The sequence below is a fragment of the Ursus americanus genome, chromosome 17, assembly GCF_024610735.1.
Source record: "Ursus americanus isolate L20-20 chromosome 17, mUrsAme1.1.p, whole genome shotgun sequence".
NCBI lineage: Eukaryota > Metazoa > Chordata > Mammalia > Carnivora > Ursidae > Ursus > Ursus americanus.
In genome coordinates, this window is record NC_142143.1 from 34,747,747 (window position 1) to 34,769,669 (window position 21,923).

Here is a 21,923-nt window from a genome sequence, read left to right on the forward strand (position 1 = left end):
CAGTAAATGGGGTTATAAAATGCTTGTGTGGAGTCCATTGGCAAAACAATAGTATGTAGCGTTAAAACATGCATCAGATCTCAAAGGACAGTGGTCTCTGGTTGCTCAGTGGACCAAGTTATTAAAGGCATTGAGTCCCAACATCTCCTAGATGCAAAATAAACACATCGAAGGCCAGAACATTCTTTCTGGGGGACGGTGCGGGGGGGGGGGGGCGGAGGGAGTACCAAACCATCATGCAAAACCTATCTTTCTAAAGCTTTGATCACTATTTATTTAGTCAAGTGCCAAATAATGAGGAGGAAAATCAAAACCTCACAAGAGTATATAAAATCAAGAGTCAACCAAATGCATAAACCAACCACATGCATATATTACTGGGTCTTAGGAAGAAATATGGTGCCTGGGAGGTTAATACTACGTTTAACCCAATTTACGCCTTCAACTATTATTGTTTTGGAAAGACGGCAGTTAAGAAAGTAGAGAAGCAAAAGTCATTTCTCAGCAGGTTTTTCTTGGTACTTTTAGATTTTGTCAGCATTTCGTACAAGCAAGCATTATGGAGTAGCCACTGGTTGTACAAACTCCTCGCATCAAGCACCGTGACTCATTTTGTATATTGGTTGATGTCTGAACATGTGTGGTGGCTCAGAAAACCAAGTAAAAGGGACTGTGGTCAGCTGTGACAAATAAGGGAAATGTGAGTTGGGAGGCTCAGTTTCTACCACCATCTCTGTGACTTGTTTATGTGCTTGTTCCTTTGTTTTTGTTGGTTAAAAATTATTTACTGGAGGCCTACTGTTTGCCTTTCACAGCTCTAAGTAACAGGGATGGAACTGTGCTTGGTCCCGAGTCTTAGTCGCAAGAGGACCATAACGAACACATAACCCAATAAGCAGGGGAATTAGCTACAGAGCACTGTGGGCAAGCAATTTCTCCAACTCTCATGGACAGAACTGGCCCAGGGTCAACACGCCTGTGTTTGAATCTTGCTGGCTCTACTTACTTAACTATGTGAGTGACTTTGAGTATCTTCAGGAACACATCTGAGTCTCTTTTTCCTTATTTGGGAAAGTCAACATAATTAATACCAATTTTGGAGGGCTGCTAAAAAAAAAAATCACAAATCATATGGAAATAACTAGCTTTGGATCTGTCATATAAAACTCTGACACTCTTGATATTTCTTCCTTCTACTTCTTCAAAAGAGTTCTTCCTTCCAACTTCAATGCCACTCTTTGGTTCCTAATTACCAAAATTAAAAATCCTTTTCCAAATTTCATGTCATGGTAGAAACTAAATTTTTTTAAAAGATTTTATTTATTTGTCAGAGAGAGCGCATGTGCATAAGCAGGGGGAGCAGCAGGCAGAGGCAGAGGGAGAAGCGGCTTCCCACTGAGCAGGGAGCCCAACGCAAGACTCCATCCCAGGACCCTGGGATCATGACCTGAGCCAAGGGCAGAAGTTTAATGGACTGAGCTACCCAGGCATCCCTAGAAACTAAATTTCACCATTTTTCTATAAAATGCTTCTCATTCCTAACACTTTCCCCTGCCGTAAGTAGTAGCCCTAGCCCCTCTCATTTCACATCTAGAGGGATACAGATTTCAGATGTCCTGACTCAATAAACTTCATCAAATTAATATTCCTTAAATGAAACTGTTTTTAGGTTATGTTCTTGCTTAGAAATATTTTAATAGCTCCTAGTTGCTGCTCGTTCTATTTAATAATCAAATTAATTTTCAAAATCTTCCACAATCTAGCTCAAATCTTCCTGGATAAATTCCTCTACCTTATCAGGCCAATTTCCTCATCTGCCTTAACAGTAGCTTCTATGTCTTCCCTTTATTATTTCTTCCAGCCTGTAATGTTGCTCATTTTTTCACTTGTTCATATCCATTTTTTGCTTCAAGCCTTAACTTGCTTCAACGGCTAGTAATTTCCTTTTTCTCTTAATTGTGATGATATGATTACTTTTAAACAAATCCTTACTACTTTGCTAATTATACAACTTGAACTCTTAAGATACCAGACCAAGTCCTTTCATATATAAAGTGCTTGGAGAGCAGATATTTCATTTGTGCAAAATTGTAATTCTAGGTAAGTTTTTAGAGTTTGTACATGACCATTCAGTGTACCCAAACACAAGTCAGTTAAAACAGCAAAAACTCAGTATCCTGGAAAATAGAGCAGTTGACAGTGAGATGATTAAGAAGGCAAGGACATAAAATAGCTAGAGAAATTCTTGGTAAATACTTTTTCTTATTTTAATATCTGAACTTGGAACAGTCCTAGATTAGACACTTTGCAGTGAGTACAGTGTCAGTACTGAGAATTAACCAGCTGGACTGTGAGTAGCACCGTGGGATCTGGGAGCAGTGGCTGTGGGATCGGGGAGAGTGAGCAGGAAGAACGGACATTTCCCTGGACAAGGGCTGCACCCGTATCCAGGGATTAGGGATTTGAGATTATCAATATCCTTACATTATATTAACATTAGTATATTACTTGTAATAGTATACTAAATACTAAAAAAGTAGATAAAAGATAGTATTATTTAAACTCATGGAAAAATCATTCTTAGGACTAGGCCTTATCAGGTCCTCCCCTCTTCTGACTGGCAGCAATAAAACCTACACACATTAGGTAAACAGTTAGCAAATTTTATATAGCCTGTTCCACAGTGTGGGTATGACTTTTGGTTTATTTCGTTTTCTAATTAAACTGAATGCTACTACCACTGTTCAGAAACTGGTCCCCACCCAAGTGGGTGTACAAGGCAAGCAGCACCTCTTCTGATGGCTGATTAACACTTTTCTCAACTACAAAATATACAAATATAAATATATATATTCACATATATTTATTTATTTTTATATATTATAGAGAGGGGGGAGGATGGGGAGAGGGAGAGGAAAAGAGAATCCTAAACAGGATCCATGCCCAGCGCAGAGCCCAACGTAAGGCTCAATCCCACAACCCTGAGATCATGAACTGAGCCAAAATCAAGAATCGGACACTTAGTCGCCTGAGCCCCCCAGGCACCCCTAAACATATATATTTTTATACAAAATACATACACTCCCCCCAAACATTCCTAACTCCCACTTAAAGCACTCAGGAATACTAAGTATAAGAGAGAATTACACCGGGGAACCTGGGTGGCTCAGCTGGTTAAGCATCTGCCTCTGCCTCAGGTTGTAATCCCGGACTCCCAGGATCAAGCCCCACATCAGGCTCCCTGCTTAGCGGGGAGCCTGCTTCTCCCTCTGCCCCTCACCCCGCTCCTGCTCTCTCCCTCACTCTCTTTCTCAAATGAATAAATAAAATATTTTTAAAACAGAGAGAGAATTACATTATTAGGCTTTAACTTGAATTGTTTTAATTGAATTGTTTAAATTGAATTTATATATATATATTTAATTTATATATTTATATATAAATGTAATTAGTGTATTAATCTTGTCCCATGAACTAAATTGCCCCCATAAGACTTTAACTGTCCTTCAACAGTCATCCAAGTATTGTGTAAATACAACCAGTCAAAAAATAAATAGGCTATCACTATTGTCTTTATATAACTTAACAGCTTATAGTTACTCCTTAGTTATTTAGTTCACATGTTCACACGTTTTCAGTAAAGTACAGAACTGTGATCAAAGTAGTAATTTCTCCACTTCACATCTGGAAACTTAACATGAACTACTGTCTATAAAACCATAAAAACAGTTCCTCAGAACAACTCTAATTTACAACCAAATATTTATATTGCAATCAGGGACTACCTGTGTCTTCAGTGTCGGCTGGAGTACCAATTAGAATAGCACAAAGAACAAACCAGACAATTTCCCTTCGGTGTCCCTGCTCCTTGTTTAGAGGCTGCTGTAAGTTTAGTATAGAAGCCTCGCACGTTTGTGTACCCAGAGGCCACTTCCGTACATTTTAGTGTTTCCTCTTGGACGATGTTTGACAATTATGAATGATGGTCATTTTTTACAACCAATGAAATTCACATCTTCATTTCACAAGCAAGTGTCTATCTATATGGACGATACATAAGAAAGGGAAGCAGCCATATGACAGGTCCAAAAGCTTAAGTATAGTTTGGTAAATGTGTTGTTTAAACATGGACTGTGGTTTAATGAGTGCAAAAGGAAGGAAAAGCAACTAAAAAGATACTCTTGAAAAATTAATTTGTGAAGACCACCAACTTACACGTGGAAAGGGCATTATTTGATAGGCTATTTTAACATCACCGTGTTTACGTATGAAGTGCCTTTAGGAAATAAAAGGGTTTCCTCCTCAAAAGACAAAAAAATTATTTAAAAAAGCCTAACAATTCAACTAACTTTTTATAAACCAAGATGATTTATATCAAACCATTTAATTCTCGTACCCCTCATCATTATATATTATCAACCTGAGCTAACTTTAATTAGAGGCAAAAAAAGTGGTAACTTAATGATGAAATATTTTCTCTCCATACCACTAAAATACTTCCCCATCAAAATATCAGATACCTAAAATCTGACCATGACATTTTTTTTTCTTGGAGACGGAATAATATTTCTTCTAGAAAGCTTTAAAATATAATAGAGTAAGATACAAAAATGAATGTGGCTGAATAGCTTACTGATACTAGTTTATGTTCTTCCTCCCTAAATTGTCCTCCCAGTCCCCCTTCCCATAAATTCCAGGCCTTTTGTGACCTCTTTTCCTGAGCATCCTCAAGCAGAAACTGCCTGCTTGGAATATTTTGTATAAGAACTAAACTCACTGAAAAATTATGTCAAATGACACTGAGGGAAGCTAGGGGCGACAGGGAGGGCCTCACAGTGTTCAGGGGTAGCATTTGCAGTGGGTGTCAAGAACGGACAGGCAGATTTCTCTCATCTATGGAACATAAGAACTAGGAAGATCCGTAGGGGAAGAAAGGGATAAAGAAAGGGGGGGGGTAATCAGAAGGGGGAATGAAACATGAGAGACTATGGACTATGAGAAACAAACTGAGGACTTCAGAGGGGAGGGGGGTGGGGGAATGGGATAGACCGGTGATGGGTAGTAAGGAGGGCACGTATTGCATGGTGCACTGAGTGTTATACACAACTAATGAATCATCGAGCCTTACATCGGAAACCGGGGATGTACTGTATGGTGACTAACATAATATAATAAAAAAATCATTAAAAAAAAAAAAAAAAAAAGAACGGACAGGCAGAGATGCTCTGTGGTTTGCCCGAGCAAGGCTGGATCCCAGAACTCCCAACCTGAGCAAAGCTTCCCTGAAACCCAATCCCAGGTCCTCTTGCAGAGCCATCAGACTTCAAGGTAATATGAACGTGTCCAGGGCAGCCTGTTTCCCAGCTTTTTTGAACACCGTTGAGCCTCTCAGATATAGGGGAACCTTTGGAAGGGGAGGAGGCCATAGAATTAACTGAAATTAAATGGCTGACCAAGTGGGATGAAAGACTGCAACAGACTGAATCTCCTTCAAAGAAGATAAGGAAGTGGATTGTTCACATAGAGCTGAGTTTCTGGCCTGAAAGTGAGATATGTTATATGAGCAATAGGAACAAATAAGCAGTTTGCAAATACCAAAAAATAATGGCTAAAAACCCTATAAAAACATGTTAAACTTAATATTCAGTTTACCTAAAATGCAGAAAAACACACTGAAATGTTATTATTCATCTATCAGTGAAGTTTCCCCAAAATACAAGAAGTCAACATTACTGAGGGTTCATAGAAACAGGCACTCATACAACAAATAGCAAAAATATAGTAAAAATGTGGTAATATCTTCCTGGGGAGCAATGATATGTATCAGAAGCCTTTAAATCATAGATATACTTCGGCCAAACAATTCTATTTCTAGGCATTGATTCTAAGGAAATATCTGTAAATACCAAGAAGTGGCTATTCATTTTCATTGCAGTACTGTTTATACAAACTCAATGTCCATCAGCATGGACTTGGTTAAACAGATATCATGTCAATGAAACACTATCTATTAAAATAATTTTGTAAAAACGTATGTAAACCACAAGAGATCTACATGATCCATTGCTAAATGAAACAAGCAGGCTATAAATTGCAGTTTATGTCCTAATTACATTTTGGGGGGGAGGGGCAGAGCACAAAGGAGAGAGAGAATCTTAAGCAGCCTCCATGCCCAGCTCGGAGCCTGACATAGGGCTCCATCTCGCAAGCCTGAGATCATGACCTGGGCCAAAATCAAGAGCCGGACACTTAACCAACTAAGATACCCAAATTTCCCACATTTTTTTTTTTAATTGAAAAAATATCCTTAAGAGGAACCTCCTATTTCCCACATCACTGGCTCTTTTTACTGCTGAAGTTTCAGAGGTGAATGAGAGGGTTGGTCCCTTGGTATTTTAAGACTGAGAGGGAGATAGGTACCTATCTAGATTAGGCTGTTAAAAAACTGTTGTGTTAGTATCCAACTCAAGTGTCTTGAGAACACAGTGTAACTTAGCTTCCTAAAAAGGGAAAGAGAAGACTTCAGAGATATGACATTTCCTTCCACAGACATGGATTTAGCTCCTACCATATAAAAGGTTGTGCTCCAGGTCCTGGTAATCAAGACAAAGTTCCTGGCCTCCTGCAGTTCACATTCTACTGGTAGAATGGGTAGTGTACACATCAACGGGGACACTGTCTGTTACTCTTAAGTACTTTGGTGAAAATTAACATTAGCTAAGGGACGAGAGTAATACACAAATGTGGGAGGGGTGATGTTTGCTAAATTGTTCCAGAAATGCCTTCAGTGACATTTGAGAAGTGACGTAAGTGAAGGGAGTAAGCAAACCATGGAAAGATCTGGCATGTTTAGAGAGTTAGGACTTAACAAGGAAACCAATATGGTGGCAGTGGAGTAAGTCCCAGGGAGAATTACAGGAAATGAGCGTGAGAGACAGGAAGGGCCAGATTGTGTGGGGCCTAGGACACACTGTACTGAGTTTGGAATTAATTTTTCTTTTTCCGTACTAAAAATCACAGCTTCGATACTGGATACCACATGCTGCCTTGATTCCTATCATTTCCTTGGTGTTAACTAGCAAAGGGTCATACAGACTCTGAGAACTTCAAAAAATATGGAACAATTCATGAGTGTAATCCTTGCACAGACGCCACATTAATCCTTTCTGTATCAGTTCAATTTTAGTTAGTGATGCTGAAACAAGCACTGGAATTTCTTTTGACGAGGAAGAACACCATGGACACAGAAGAGCAAACAGGGAGACCACTTAGAAGGTTGTTAATACCCTGTGGTAGAGACTGGGTGAAAGCAGTGGAAGTGATAAGATGTGGTTAGATTTGTAATCGCAGGAGGATAGATGGCTGATGGACTGGGTATGGGTAGAACACGAAAACAGGAATCAAAGAAGACCCCGCATCTGTGGCTTGTGGCACCTAGGTGAAGGCAGGTTCGCTTATTCAAATGAGAAAGAGTAAGGAAGGCAAATACACAGTGGAGTAATCTAGTTCTACTTGAATGAGATGTTAGGGCAAGAGACTATGGAGAACTAGTTTAGGTAAGACTGGACAGATAGGAGGCCACAGACCAAGCATTGGCAAGGAGAAAAAACACCAGATACCTGGTATCTTGAATGAGAAGAAAGTAAAAGGAGAAAACTTGCAAGAATGCCAAGAAGGAAGAGAAAAAAAAATACAGAAAAAGAACAAAGAAACAAAAACGAAAAAGAACTTTTAGATTTTAATGTCTTCAGAAAAGAGAAAATATATCTTAAAATAACTTTAAGTAACTTGCTTTTAGATTTTAATGTCTTCAGAAAAGAGAAAATATATCTTAAAATAACTTTAAGTAACTTGCTTTTCATATTTAAAATAATAATTTAAAAATTTTAATTTATATGTTTCTTTCTACACTGTTTTGACTTTATGAGTAAAAAAGTTAGATTTTAAGGTATAAAAGACAAACAGCTAATTTCTAAATATTATATAACTGAAGGTGTTTAGCTTACTCAGATTTCCTGTTCTATTACAAGTGTTCACTTCCTTTCTACATCTGTTCACTTGCATATTTTCCCTTCAAGCTTAAAGAGGTCATCCACACATACTGTAATAACATTTCAGTGGGAGATAATTAATTTGATAGGATACAACCACATCGTAAGCTCCATCTGGGCAAATTGCTTCAGTTGTTACATCACACTGTTATACTAAGCTCGATGTCAAGTTAAAATCAACATATTACCATAATTCTTCTCCACCCGTAATACCAATTTGTAAGAACAATATTCAGATATTTTATTAAAATGTCTGATGAAGGTCATCTGAATTCAGATATTTTATTAAAATGTTTGAAATAAAATTTCAAAAAAATTTCGTTTGAATCAAATTTATAACTACATTACATATAAATATATCCTAATGTTTTACTTTAAAATTACACCAATCATTTCTGGTGACACCTGGGTGGCACAGTTAAGTGTCTGACTCGGTTTCGACTCAGGTCGTGATCTCAAGGTCATGAGATGGAACTCTGCATTGGGGTCCACGCTCAGTGGGGAGTCTGCCAGGGATTCTCTCTCTCCCTCTCTCTCTGCCCCTCTCCCCTCCTCTTTCTCTCAAATAAATAAATCTTTAAAAAATAAAATTATGCCAATCATTTTAAAATATTAAAACTGGCTATTTTTAGACATTAAGAGTAATGCATGTAATTTACCTTTAAATCACAAACCAAATACCTAATTACAATACCTAATTTAATAATTTAATTTAATAATTAATAATTTAAATACCTAATTACAATAATGAACTTTTAGCAATTCCTTAAATTTATTCATTGATTTTCTTCATTCGATAAATATTTTTTGGGTACCTACCATGTGCCTATCACTGTGTTATGCACTAGGATGAAAATGGTGAATAAAAATATAACCTCTGCCCTTGTGACACTTCCAAAATACGAACTGTTATGAGCACAACAAAAATAAGGGCTATGGACTTACACTTAGAACAGCTGATCTGACCTAGCTGAGTCCTCCAAAAAGTTTTTCAAGGGAATCGCTGCTTGCTCTAAAAATCTGAAAGGTATGTATCATTAACTAGTTGAAGGGGAGAAAAAGTATTCTAAGGTGAGACACAGCAAAGGTAAAATCTCTGGCACAGGAACACAAACCCACTGTATAGAGCCTCGGATGCAAGAAACAGAGAAAGGGCGGGCCATATGAAAACGCACGGAAAGTAGAACACACCTGGCTTATGGGTTCCAAGAAGCAAGTTGTCATTAGCTGTTCTGTAAATATCGCTCTGAGGACAGCATGGCTAATGGGTTGCAATGGGATTAGAAGGCATGGGGGCAGATTAGTCCAGGCTTTTAAAAAACAGCGATGGGGTTGCTAATGGAGATAAAGAATACTAGACTGACATGAGGGATATTTAGAAACTACAGATAAAATGACATGATGGACAGGAGAGGGAGAGGGTATGATGAGGGAAATGGAGGTAACAAAGACGACCTCTAGGATTCTGACTGTGAAATCAAAGAAAAACAAACAAGCAAGCGTGTAAATAATGGAGGAAGAAGATTAGGATAAGGAAGTAAGATTAGTTTTGTGAAAACTGTAAAGACTGACGTACCTTTGGGACATATGAGATATCAAGAAATGCAGTTTGTTAATAAGGCTGAATCAAAAGGCCAATGGTACAGTAAAACAGTATTTCAGGAAAATAGAAATAGTAAATTATGTCAAATGCTGAAAATCACCCACTGGATTTAATGACACGGAGATTACTGCTAACCTCAGTAAGGTGTGTTTTTATGGAATAATAGGTCTTGAAGCCAGAAGGAGGTGGGGGAAAGTCTGAGGGGTGGGGGGTAAGGACATGGACACTGCAATTGCAGCCAGCTCTGTCGGTATGTCTGGCTGTGAAGGAGAGGGGAGTGACAATTTCAGCAGAAGGGGATGAGACACACTGAGGGTTCTAAAAAAGAACACAGAAATCAAAACATTAAGTCACAAATGGGCCTAAAAATTAATGCCTAAGCTCCCCCCCCCCTCAGTTTAATTGAAAATTAGCAGGCAAAATAACCCCAAATCAATATTTGGATGCTTTGGATAACTTTCCGATCACGGCCTTGGCCAAATTAAACCTGCCCAGAATTCTTTAACCTGAGTCTTTTCCTCCTGGGTGCTCCAACAATGACTTGATTCCTACTTCTGTTGCAACACTTAACATAAATACTCTATCATTTGTTATCCTTTTTCTAATTGTAAACCACTTCAGGAGAATTGTTCCATCAACACTTAGCCAAGTCAGATGCATAGTAGGTGATCATAAATGCATAAAAATGTTAAATGTCTTGAAAAAGCAAACACTAAAAACACATTTCTTAAATGCATACTTTCATTGGGATTGTTGCTTCAGTGATAAAAGGGCACAGACTCCAGTGGGTGAATCTGATTAAATCGTGAGGCTGGAGTGATATCCAAAATGTCACCCCTACTGTTATTATTGTCAACACCTCCATTATACCGGGGGGAAAAAAGAAATCACAATTTTTATCAGTATTCTGTGGTCCATAAGATGGCACCAAAAGTTCATAAAAATTGGTTTCCAACAGGAAACTTGACTAGGATGGATAAAGCCGGTCCATGTCATTTGATCTCCGTTTAGGGAATTAGGGGAACTGGAAAAGCGCCTGAATCTCAGCTCTTCGCAACAAGTCCAACCGTTCGGCTAGGCTGGTTTGTGCAGTGAGTGCTTCTTGTTTGTGTCAGAATCAGCTTCAAGAGCACTGGCGGGATCAGTCCATCCAAACTCTTCAGCAATAGCATGGGAAGCAGCTAGGCTGCTTGCCCCCCCCCCCCCCAGGGCCGCCCAGGCAGCCTTGGCTCACACAGCTGAGTTGACACACTTGCTGCAGAAGCTTAAATCCCATGGGGATGGTTAGGAACGCTGCCTTGTGAGAGTGGAAAAGCAGGAGCCTCAACCACAGCTGCTCTGCAGCTGGGTCACAAAGGAGAGCAAGAAATCCCTCGGCACCATAAAAGGTAGCGGATGATGGGAAGGCAATCTCAGTGCCTCCATTTGTCACTGGCAGGGTGCCACTGGCTCTCAAATCCAATGCTCTCACAAGAGGATAAAGCCAGATGTAAATAATTCTCTAATTTTATACTTTTTTTTTTTTTTTTTGGTAGAAAGCTTCGGCAGTAAAGGATATGGGGAGTTATTTGATTCATTTAGACGCAAAATTCTTTGATGATTTAACCATGGTACTGAACAAAACACTGGATTCAGTAACAGAAACCTGAATTCTAGTTTGGTTCTGAAACCAAAAAGGTGAAACCAAGGAAAGCCACTAATTTGAATAGGTTCGTTTTCCTCAGTTGTCGGTCAAAGGACCTAGGTTAACAAAACTCTATTGGTTAACTCCCTGTTTACAAAGTGGAATTCAGTTCAGGGATGTAATCATTGGTTAAAAATTCCGATTAAAGAAAAGTTAAATTCTTAATTCATGTCATCCTCTTTTGCTTCCGCTGCTTTTCAGTTTATGAGAGGGAAGAGGTATTGGCTCTTTTCCCCAGAGCATCAGCTAACACTGAGATTGGGGATAGCACCTGAGACTAAAAATCAACTGTAGCTTATTCTATGTACTAACGAATGAAAATAAATGGAGTTGGGATAAATGATCCATTTATCTTTTTCTGAAAGTATTTTCAAGATAAAGATGCCTGTCAAAGGTAGAATATTCTAGAAAGGTTCTTCCACCAACCAGGCTACATATATATATATGTTATAAGTGTATACTATGCTTGTAATTCTGGTTTGCCTGGAATATCCTGTCTATCCTCACTGTTCCAGAGTAGAAATAACAGCAACCCCCCGCCCTTCCTGGTTTGGACAAAAATTCTGTAGTAAACCCGACTCTTTCTTAACCTCTCACAAGTGTTCACCTAAATTAGAAGAGTCAAACCATGGCCTTTGTAACACTGCAACGTCCCACCAGATGGAACCTCTAGGCTCCATTAGCAGCATCAGTGAGGTCTCACTGTGACCCTGGCCTTCCATTCCTCAACACACTCCTAACAAAGAAGGCATTAACAAAGCTATCCTTTCACAGCACAAGACCATGGGATATTTGTCAGGCATAATTAAGTTTCCATTCATCTCTGCTTCCCCAAACACATTTTTCAAGTAGTCTGTTGTCTCAGCACATTACAGTTCTACTTTTCTAAGTTATAGAACAAGAACAGAAACAAGACAGAGCGGTTTGCTATGTGCCAGGCACTGTGCCAAGTGCTTCAGGTGTATTGTCATACTCCCTCTGAGATAGTACCATTATCTGTTTTATAAAATAAGAAACAGAGGCGCAGAGAGGTTAAGTACCTTGCCCCAGGTATAAAAGCTACATCTGGTAGAGCTGAGGTTCCAACAGAGACATTCTAGCTGCAAATTCTGAGTCATTACATTATAATCTTGGTCCTGAAGTTTACTACTAGGAATCATGATGCTACTTAAAGATAAGCTCTACAGAGCTGGGGTCCACGCATCCATCCCTTCCTCACCGCGTATTTCCAGAGTACCTACCATATGCCTAGCACGGTGTCAGGCACAGGATAGGTGGCAATAAAATGAGATCACTGCTGCTCTTAGAAACGGAGCAATATCATGGTGACTCTGGAAGCGGGCCCTCACCAATTGCAAGAGCATACTGAAAAGGGCTCTTGTTAGACATATGCTTAGTACATAAGGAGAAAACAGAAACCAAGACATCTATTCTGCCCGCATGAGTCAGGGGAGGTCTCAAAAAGGAGGTGGCATCTTTCAGCTGGCTCACAGATGGAGGAAAAGTTGGCCAGAAATCAAGACAACTGACTATCTGCTCAGTCCAAGTCCTGGTGGCTTAAAAGTTCTCTTTATAAGATCCAAATTAAGAAAACTATTTCAAAAGTCAGTCTAATGGACAATTTTTTCCTTGCTTTACCACCAAAGGACCTGAAGCTTATAAAGGTTCACTTGATACCAACTCAAAACACATCTGTTTAATAAAATAAGGTTATTTAACAACAAAACTTAGCAAATATCTACTTCCTGTCAGGCTAGTGATTCTTCAACCACCTTCTCTGAATAATAATTTTCTGTGAATTATAAAAAAGACCTAATGCAAACAGCATTGTTTAATAAACAACACTCATTTGCTTTAACTTCCAGAGTGTGAGGTAGCCAGAGGTAGTACATATAAGATTACAGGAATCTTTAAACTAGGCAGAAAGGGGAAACACACACACACACACACACACACGTAGCAAATGGTCAGAGGCTGGCACATTACCAGCAGAACGGTTTGTATGTATAAATGCGCAAGACAAGCATATCGCCGAACTGGCTCATTCCCAAGTCCTAGCAGTACAGTGTGCTAGCTGACACATACACACATGGGTTTTGGCACTACTGCAAAATAAAATTCTTTCTTACAGTAAGAGAAAAATGTGTGAAATCACAAGAAAATATGGGCCACTAATAGGAAAATTTGAGTAGAGAGGTGACATGGAGATGGAGAATAGAATGTCTGAACTGCTTTGCCTCTCGATAGACAATTTAATAGGAGTTCGGCTCAAGGCTAAATTATCACTGTCAACATCTCAGAGCTTCTTGACTTTGGAAGAAAAATGTGTGATGAAGACTGCACAGAACTCATTAAGCATCAACCTCCCAAACTGTCTTCATCATATTCTGAAGTTTGACATCTAAGTTGGCAGGTGGATCTCTGAGATCCAGGAGGGACTGATCTGACACAGCCAATCATAAGAGCATTTTTAGCAAAGCAATGCAAAGGTATATAGGAGGGCAGTGTAGTCAGCTTGACACCATTCCTTGTACAACCGCTATAAATACAGAGGAGGCTTTGCAAGAAACATATTGACGTATTCAAATGCACAAAATGGAATGCATGTGTAATTTGGGAGTACACAGTGCCATCCCCCAGGTGTTTGTGAAAATACAAACATGGTACTTTGAAGACTTGGGGAAAGATATAAGCTGTTAAATTATTAAATCATTTAAAGGAGTTTTTATTTTAAAATAAGCAAAGATGTGTTATAGTGGACACCTGCCTGGGCTAAGTCAGCAGAGCATGCAACTCTTGACCTTAGGGTCAGGAGTTCAAGCCCCACAATGGGCATGGAGCCTACCTGTAAAATAAAAAAGAGAGAGAGAGAGAGAGAGAGAGATAAAAGCACTGGCATAGAAAGAGGGATACAGGCTTGGAGATCACATAGATCTGAGTGTGATCACCTCAAGAGTAATCCCTAAATAGCTGGGCTACTTGAGCAAATTGTTTAATGTGTCCAGAAATTTAGTACCTTGTGGGGGTAAGAACGATACCTCCTGATAAAGTTTGTAACTGAGACAGATCAAGGAAAGCTCTTACAACAGGGTATAGTATACAGTCCGTGATCAACACATGTTAGCTATTATGTCTGTATAATAGGAACAGCAGTAGCTACTGTTCAATATCTTAAAAGGATTAAGTGAACTAAAATATATTTTTAAAAGCATAGCACAGCAACACATTTTAAGCACTCAAAGAAAAACTTAGTTCTTTTCTTAACTAGAACTTCTATACCTAAATCCATTTGTTCAAAGGTAAGTCACAGAAGTAGAGGATTTCTTTTTCAAGTATTTTACATAGCATTCTTGTAACACACCCACATGAAGAACTCTGTGACTCAAAATACTCAGTTATCAACCAAATTGTCTTTTGTTCTGAAATGTCTTAGAATGTTGTAGGCAAAATCTAACTTTGAGTTCAGATAATTTGAAGAAAAGACAAAACAGGGAGAATACCAAAGCTCAAAACTGATGTTACAGTAAAAATAACTTAGAACCACTTCTGATAAAACTGGGGAACCCATATAAATACTAGTGACAGTTTAAGAAAACATTTCCCCCCATCCAGAAATATGCATTTTCCAAAAGGTCCATTTTCTCTTTGAAATCCTGACATGATTTGGCAAGGTCAGGTTGAAGTAGTTAGCATGGTTCAAGCTGCTACCAATCTTAGAATAGAGTAAGAAGAAATCAGGAGAATTATATACCAGGAAATGCCTGGTATTTCATGGAAGGAAATCTTAGTTAATCAAAATATAATTCTATTCAAACCTGTCATGTTTCACACTTAGTTTTCAAAGTAAATGGCTATAGATATCCATGTTAATATTTCTTTGTTTTTAAAAACAAGCAATGAAATAAGAAGTACTCGAGAGACAATGGATAGGGAAGTAGAAGGAAGTACAGAAAACGCCCAGAGAAGACATTACCTTCAGCAGAGAGCTTTTGTACTGAAGGATAAGCAAGGAACAGAGTAGAAAAGGTAGGTCTGCATGTTGCTAATTAACTAGATTAATGATCAAATGAAGTTAGAAAAGCATGAAGAGTCTAAGCTATGTGCCTACATAAGACTAACTGATAATAAATCATATTATCTTTAAGAAAGATTTTATGCAACAGGATGTATCTTTTTTTTTCAGGGACAATGACTTTTAGATGTTGATGGCTTACGAGAGTACTACTAAATCCATTCATCTGGCAGATATATGGAGATGTTCACTATCATTTAAAAAAATTCCTCCGGGGGCGCCTGGGTGGCACAGCGGTTAAGCATCTGCCTTCGGCTCAGGGTGTGATCCCGGCATTGTGGGATCGAGCCCCACATCAGGCTCCTCTGCTGGAAGACTGCTTCTTCCTCTCCCACTCCCCCTGCTTGTGTTCCCTCTCTCGCTGGCTGTCTCTATCTCTGTCAAATAAATAAATAAAATCTTAAAAAAAAAAAAATTCCTCAGAGTTTTAAATAAAGATTTCTTAAATGTCTTTTAATATAGTAGTTATTTTAATATTTGTTTCAAATTGACTGGTACTGTGTTAATTGAAAGTTAATACTTTCCAAAGATCATAAATGAACTCCAACAAAACTGTAGCAAAACCATGAAAAAGAAAAGCTTGCTTCTTCTATAATCATCATCAGTGTAAACTCAATTTAATCACTACTCCAGTAGAGAATTTTTCATTTTGCTCACCACCCTATCAAACTTACATGTCAAGATAATTCTTTAAGAAAAATGTATAAATATTATGATAATTTCTATAAAAGATATTATTATTCCTGGTTGCCATATATCATACTTTAAAAAAAAAAAGAACAGAGGATTATCTGTATTCTATTATACCTGTCAGAAGAACCCACATCCATTATCATCACTACCACTGTTCATGAAATTCTACAAATTCCCTCTGAAATGAGTGATTTATATTATGTACTCTACTGAGATTACATTCCAAGGCTATCGGAACAAAATATATAGCCAGAAGATCACATCCCACTATGTTATTAATGGGGAAAAAAAGGAATAGAGTCAATTTTGCATTTTTTATTCCTATCTTTCAATAATGATAAGGATTTCTATATTCATAGGAATACCGTTATCATTTTTACTGAGACCAAAAGAAGAAAAATTATTTTACACCCCAAAATGTTGTTATCCAACTGTGTGACCCTTTAAATTCACTCTTCAATCCCTTTTTAACGCTGAGGATCTTTGACATTTTTTTTTCAGTTTCAAGTTTTTATTTAAATTTAAGTTAGTTAACATATAGTGTACATTATTAGTTTCAGTAGTAGAATTTAGTGATTCATCACTTACATACAACACCCTGTGTTCATCACAACAAGTGCACTCCTTAATATCCATTACCCCCTTAACCCATCCCCCTGCCCATCTCCCCTCCAGCCACCCTCAGTTTGTTCTCTATAGTTAAAAGTCCGTTTTATGGTTTGCCTCTCTTTTTTCTCCCTATGTTCATCTGTTTTGTCTCTTAAATTCAACATATGAGTGAAATCATATGGTATTTGTCTTTCTCTGACTTATTTCATTTATCATATACCCTCTATCTCTACCCTTGTTATTGTAAATGGCAAGATTTCATTCTTTTGAGGAGTAATATACCGTTCTATATATATATGCCACATCTTTATCCATTCATCAGTTGATGGACATTTGGGCTCTGTCCATAATTTGGCTATTGCTGATACCGCTGCTATAAACATTGGGGTGCATGTGTCCCTTTGAATCAGTATGTTTGTATCCTATGGGTATATAACTATTAGTGCATTGCTGAATCATAGGGTAGTTCTATTTCTAACTTTTTGAGGAACCTCCATACTGTTTTCCAGAGTGGCTGCACCAGTTTGCATTCCCACCAACAGTGTAAGAGGGTTCCCCTTTCTCCACATCTTCACCAACATTCTTTGAAAATTTCAACCAACAGAATGAAACAAAAATATAAATTCTATTTTTTACTTACTTAACCTACTTCAAACATTTTTCCCTTTCTAATTACTTATATAAAACACACTTGCCATTTATCCTTTTAAAGTTTCATTCTTCCTTCTTTCATTCTTTTCTCCCACCACACAACACTAAAATAACTTATTTGTTCGACAATTAGTTATTGCTGTACAGAATCCTCCCTTGGCATCTTAAAAAATGAGAACAACTGAGTTTATATCCTAAACTAGCTCTCATTCTAGTGAGGAAGACAGACAAGAAAACAGTTAACAATAATAGAAGGTGATGGGCCTGCTTTCATGGGAGCACAGATAATGGAAGAATTGAGTCAATAGGGAAGGGTAGTGATGTGTCAGTGCTATGCCCTGACAGAAAACTTTTCTGTGAACTGGACAATATCTCTTTCGGAATCATTTCACTTACATTGATTCAATAAATATTTATTGAATAACTATGTGCTAAGCACCAAGTCAGTAACAGTAAGGAAGAGACAGGGTCTCTCCTCTCGCTGCCTAAAAAAACAAACGATAGTAATACATCAGTACTCAGTAGATACCCATGTATTCTTGTAATAAGAATTCTGGAAGAGAAGTGCTAAGGCTGTCTGGAGGAATCCTTAACTACTTTATGAAAGGTAGTGTTAAAGACAAGACTGGATGGATGGGTAGGACTTTGCCAACTGGAGACAGGAAAAAGTTAGCCTAGGCCATGGCCGCAGCATATTTGGAAAAGAAAAGAATGAACAGACTAACATACATAGGGAGCTATCAGAAGTTTAATGTTATAGAGGTAACTGCTGATAAGGCTGAACAAGAAAGACTGCAGCCAAATAATAAACAAAGTTCTATGTCACACAAAAACGTACAGAAATCTCCTGAATAAGAATCATGCTATTGTTCTTTCTGCTAATGGTTAACATTTGTTGAGTCCTTATAATATGCACACCAGGCAGTGTTCTAAATGCCTTTATGTACACATACAGACTCATTTAACTTCTGACCAACCTCTCAACAAGGAAATCTTTTTGCTTTCATTATACATACAAGTTGAATGACGTAACAAGAAGTTAAATAACTTGATCAAGATCACACAACTAATAAGTGGTAGATAATCCAGGCGATCCAGAGCTAGTGTTCATATAAGTGCATCCCCTCTAACATGACAGAGTGCTAATGGAAAAGGGAAACAAGCTACATCTTCAAATACATTTTTCTAAATATCTGCTTCTACAATGTTGAAATACTAAGAACAAACCTACTGAGCATTTGCTACACACAATATACTATAGGAAAACAAAAATATATACTACATCCCATAAATATCTGTGATTCCTAATATAGTCACATGTAGATATAGATACAGACACAGACTGAGATAAAGAAAGAAATAGAACTAGAGAAAATCATAGCTGAGATGTGCTTATCAGATACAGAAACCCCTGGAGCCATAAACTGGTAAGCAAAGTGTAATTTTAAGTAATACTGATGACTTGCTGGAGGCTGAGTGTGAACAAGCTCACGAGTAAGAGATTCCCAAAGGCCACAGTCCTTGATGGGCTCCCAACTTTTCATGGTCTTTACTTCCAGGAACCTGACCAGGTTCTTATAGTGAAGAACCAAAAAACGATCCTCTCCGGTGAGGTCAGGGGAAGGAGAATAATCCTTGTGAATTATGCCACAGTCCTTGATGGGCTCCCAACTTTTCATGGTCTTTACTTCCAGGAACCTGACCAGGTTCTTATAGTGAAGAACCAAAAAACGATCCTCTCCGGTGAGGTCAGGGGAAGGAGAATAATCCTTGTGAATTATACCCAGAGCCTTCTCGATAACAAAAGCCTTCCTCTCCAGACTGAGAGACTTTACCAGAGCCTTTTCACAGAGCTGTGGAGGAAGGGCACTCTTACTTCATCTTCCTCTCCCCTTTGTGTCTCATGGAACGTGGTGAGAGGGGAGTAGCTATATAAGCAGAAAAACTTGTGAAGGTCACAGGACAGAGACACTGGCCAAATGAAAGACTGAGATTTAATCGAATGATTATAGAACATTTCCCCCTCCGTCACACCTTACCACATCACAACAGGACTCTAGTACAATAATACTGAGTATGCTTAAAAGCTGCAAGGCACAGAGTCTCTCTGAGAAACAGTACTAAAGATAGCCTAACACCAAGAGAGAAGATAAAAGCAAGGACACTAGAAAAATTTAAAGCCTCCAGCTCCAATAGCTAAAACAAACCCTGAACTATGCTGAACTACTACTCAGATTAACACAAGCCCTCACATTAGAAGCCTATTAATTTGAATTCCTATTACCAATTCAACATGTCTGGCATTCAACAAAAAATGACAAGGCATGCCAAAAGGAAAGAAAAACATAGTCCAAAAAGACAAAGCAAGCGTCAGAACCAGACTCAGATGTTAGAATATGAAACAGATGGAATTGTCAGAAAGGGAACTTAAAATAACTATGATTAATATGTTAACAACTCTAATGGAAAAAGTAGACAACATGCGAGAACAGATGCATAATGTAAGCAGAGAGAAAGGAATTCTAAGAAAGAATTAAAAGGAGATGCTAGAAATCATAACCGAAATGAAGAATGCATTTGATGGGATCATCAGAAGACTCAGTATGGCCAAGGAAAGAATCAATGAGCTTGAAGATAGGTCAATATAAACCTTTCAAACTGAAATGCATCATTACATGAAAATGAATGAAAAGTACAAAACATAAAAGAACTATGGGAAAATTTCAAAATATGTAACACATGAGTAACTGGAATATCAGAAGGGGAAGAAAGAGAACAGCATTGGAGAAATATTTAAAGTAGTAACGATGGAGAACTTTCCAAAATTAATAACAGACACCAAACTACAGATTCAGAACACTCAGAGAACACCAAGCAAGATAAATTCCAAAAATAATAAGCCTACGTGTATTATATCTAAACTGTAGAAAACCAAAGGCAAAGAGAAAAACTTGAAGGAAGTGAGAGGAAAAAATACACACACATGAACACAAACATCTTACACACATAGGAACAAAGTTCAGAATTACATTGGCCATCTCATCAGAAACCATTATGTGAAAAGAGACTGAAACATTCAAAATGTTGACAGAGAGGAAACAAAAAACAAAAAACACAACACACACCTAGAATTTTATATCTCACAAAACTATCCTTAGAAAGTGAAGCAGAAATAAAGACTTTCTAGACAAATAATAACTGAGGGAATTCACAGGCTCATCTAAATTGATATAGGAAAAGCATTTCACAAAATTCAATACCCTTTCATGATTAAAAAAAAACTAGTAATAGGAAAAAATTACATCAACATAATAAAGGTCATATATAAAAAACTCATAGTTAACATCATACGCAACAGTAAAAAACTGAAAGCATTTCCTTTAAGATTAGGAACAAGACAAGGATACCCACTCTCACCAGTTTTATTTAACATACTAGTGGAAGCCCTTGCCAGGACAATTAGGCAAGAAAAATAAATAAAAGGAATCCAAAATGGAAAGAAAAAATTAAAATATCTCTGTTAGCAGATTACATGATCTTATATGCAGAAAACACTAAAGATTCCAAAAAAAAAACTGAGAACTAATAAATACAGGTAAAGTTGTAGGATACAAAATTAACATGCAGAAAGCAGGTGTTTTTTTATATGCTAGTTATAAGTAACCCAAAGATAAAATTAAGAAAACAATACCATTTACAATAGCATCAAAAAGAATACTTAAGAATAAACTTCACCTAGGAGGGAAAAGACTTGCACACTAAAATCTATAAAATATTGCTAAAATAAGTTAAAGAAGACAGAAATAAAGGAAAGCCATTTTGTGTCCATGGCTTAGAAGACTTAATATTGTTAATATTGTTAAAATGTCCATACTACGCAACACAATCTACAGATTTAATGCAATCCTGATCAAAACCCAAATGGCACTTTTTTGAAAAACAACAACAACAAAAACTTCTTAAAATATACATAGACTTTCAAAGAACTCCAAATAGCCAAAACAATCTTGAGAAAGAAAAACAAAGCTAGAGGTCTCAGCCTTTCTGACTTTAAAACATTAAAAAGCATAATAAAAACAGTATGGCACAGGCATAAAGATAGAAAAGACCTTCAGACAGTGGAACAAAAATAAGAGCCCAGAAATAAACCCTTATATATATGGCCAAGCCCATGCAATTGAAGAAAGGATAGTCTCTTCAACAAATGGTCCTGTGGAAACTGGATATTCATGTGCAAAACAAAGAAGTTGGAACCTTACCTTATACAATATACAAAAATTAACTCAAATGGGTTAAAAACCTAACAGAAGACCTGAAACTATAAAACATCTAGAATAAAACAAGAGAAAAGCTTTATGACAGTGGATTTCACAATAATTTCTTGGATATGACACCAAGTGAACAGGCAACAAAAGCAGAAGTAGACAAATGGGACCACATCAAACTTAAAAAAGTTTTGTGCAGCAAAAGAAAACAAATGAACAAAATGAAAAGGCATCCCATGAAACTGGAAAAAATATCTGCAAGCCATGTATTTGATAAGGGGATAATATCAAGAAT

General features: G+C 37.6%; 1 protein-coding gene and 1 pseudogene across 4 annotated transcripts in view; both read right to left on the minus strand.

The window, feature by feature from the left end:
- The window catches only part of TMTC2 (transmembrane O-mannosyltransferase targeting cadherins 2), an 835,540-nt gene that overhangs the window by 537,766 nt on the left and 275,851 nt on the right, over positions 1-21,923 (minus strand). The gene's annotated exons all lie outside the window — the stretch shown is intronic.
- On the minus strand, positions 7,110-7,208 carry LOC123780970 (U6 spliceosomal RNA; annotated as a pseudogene).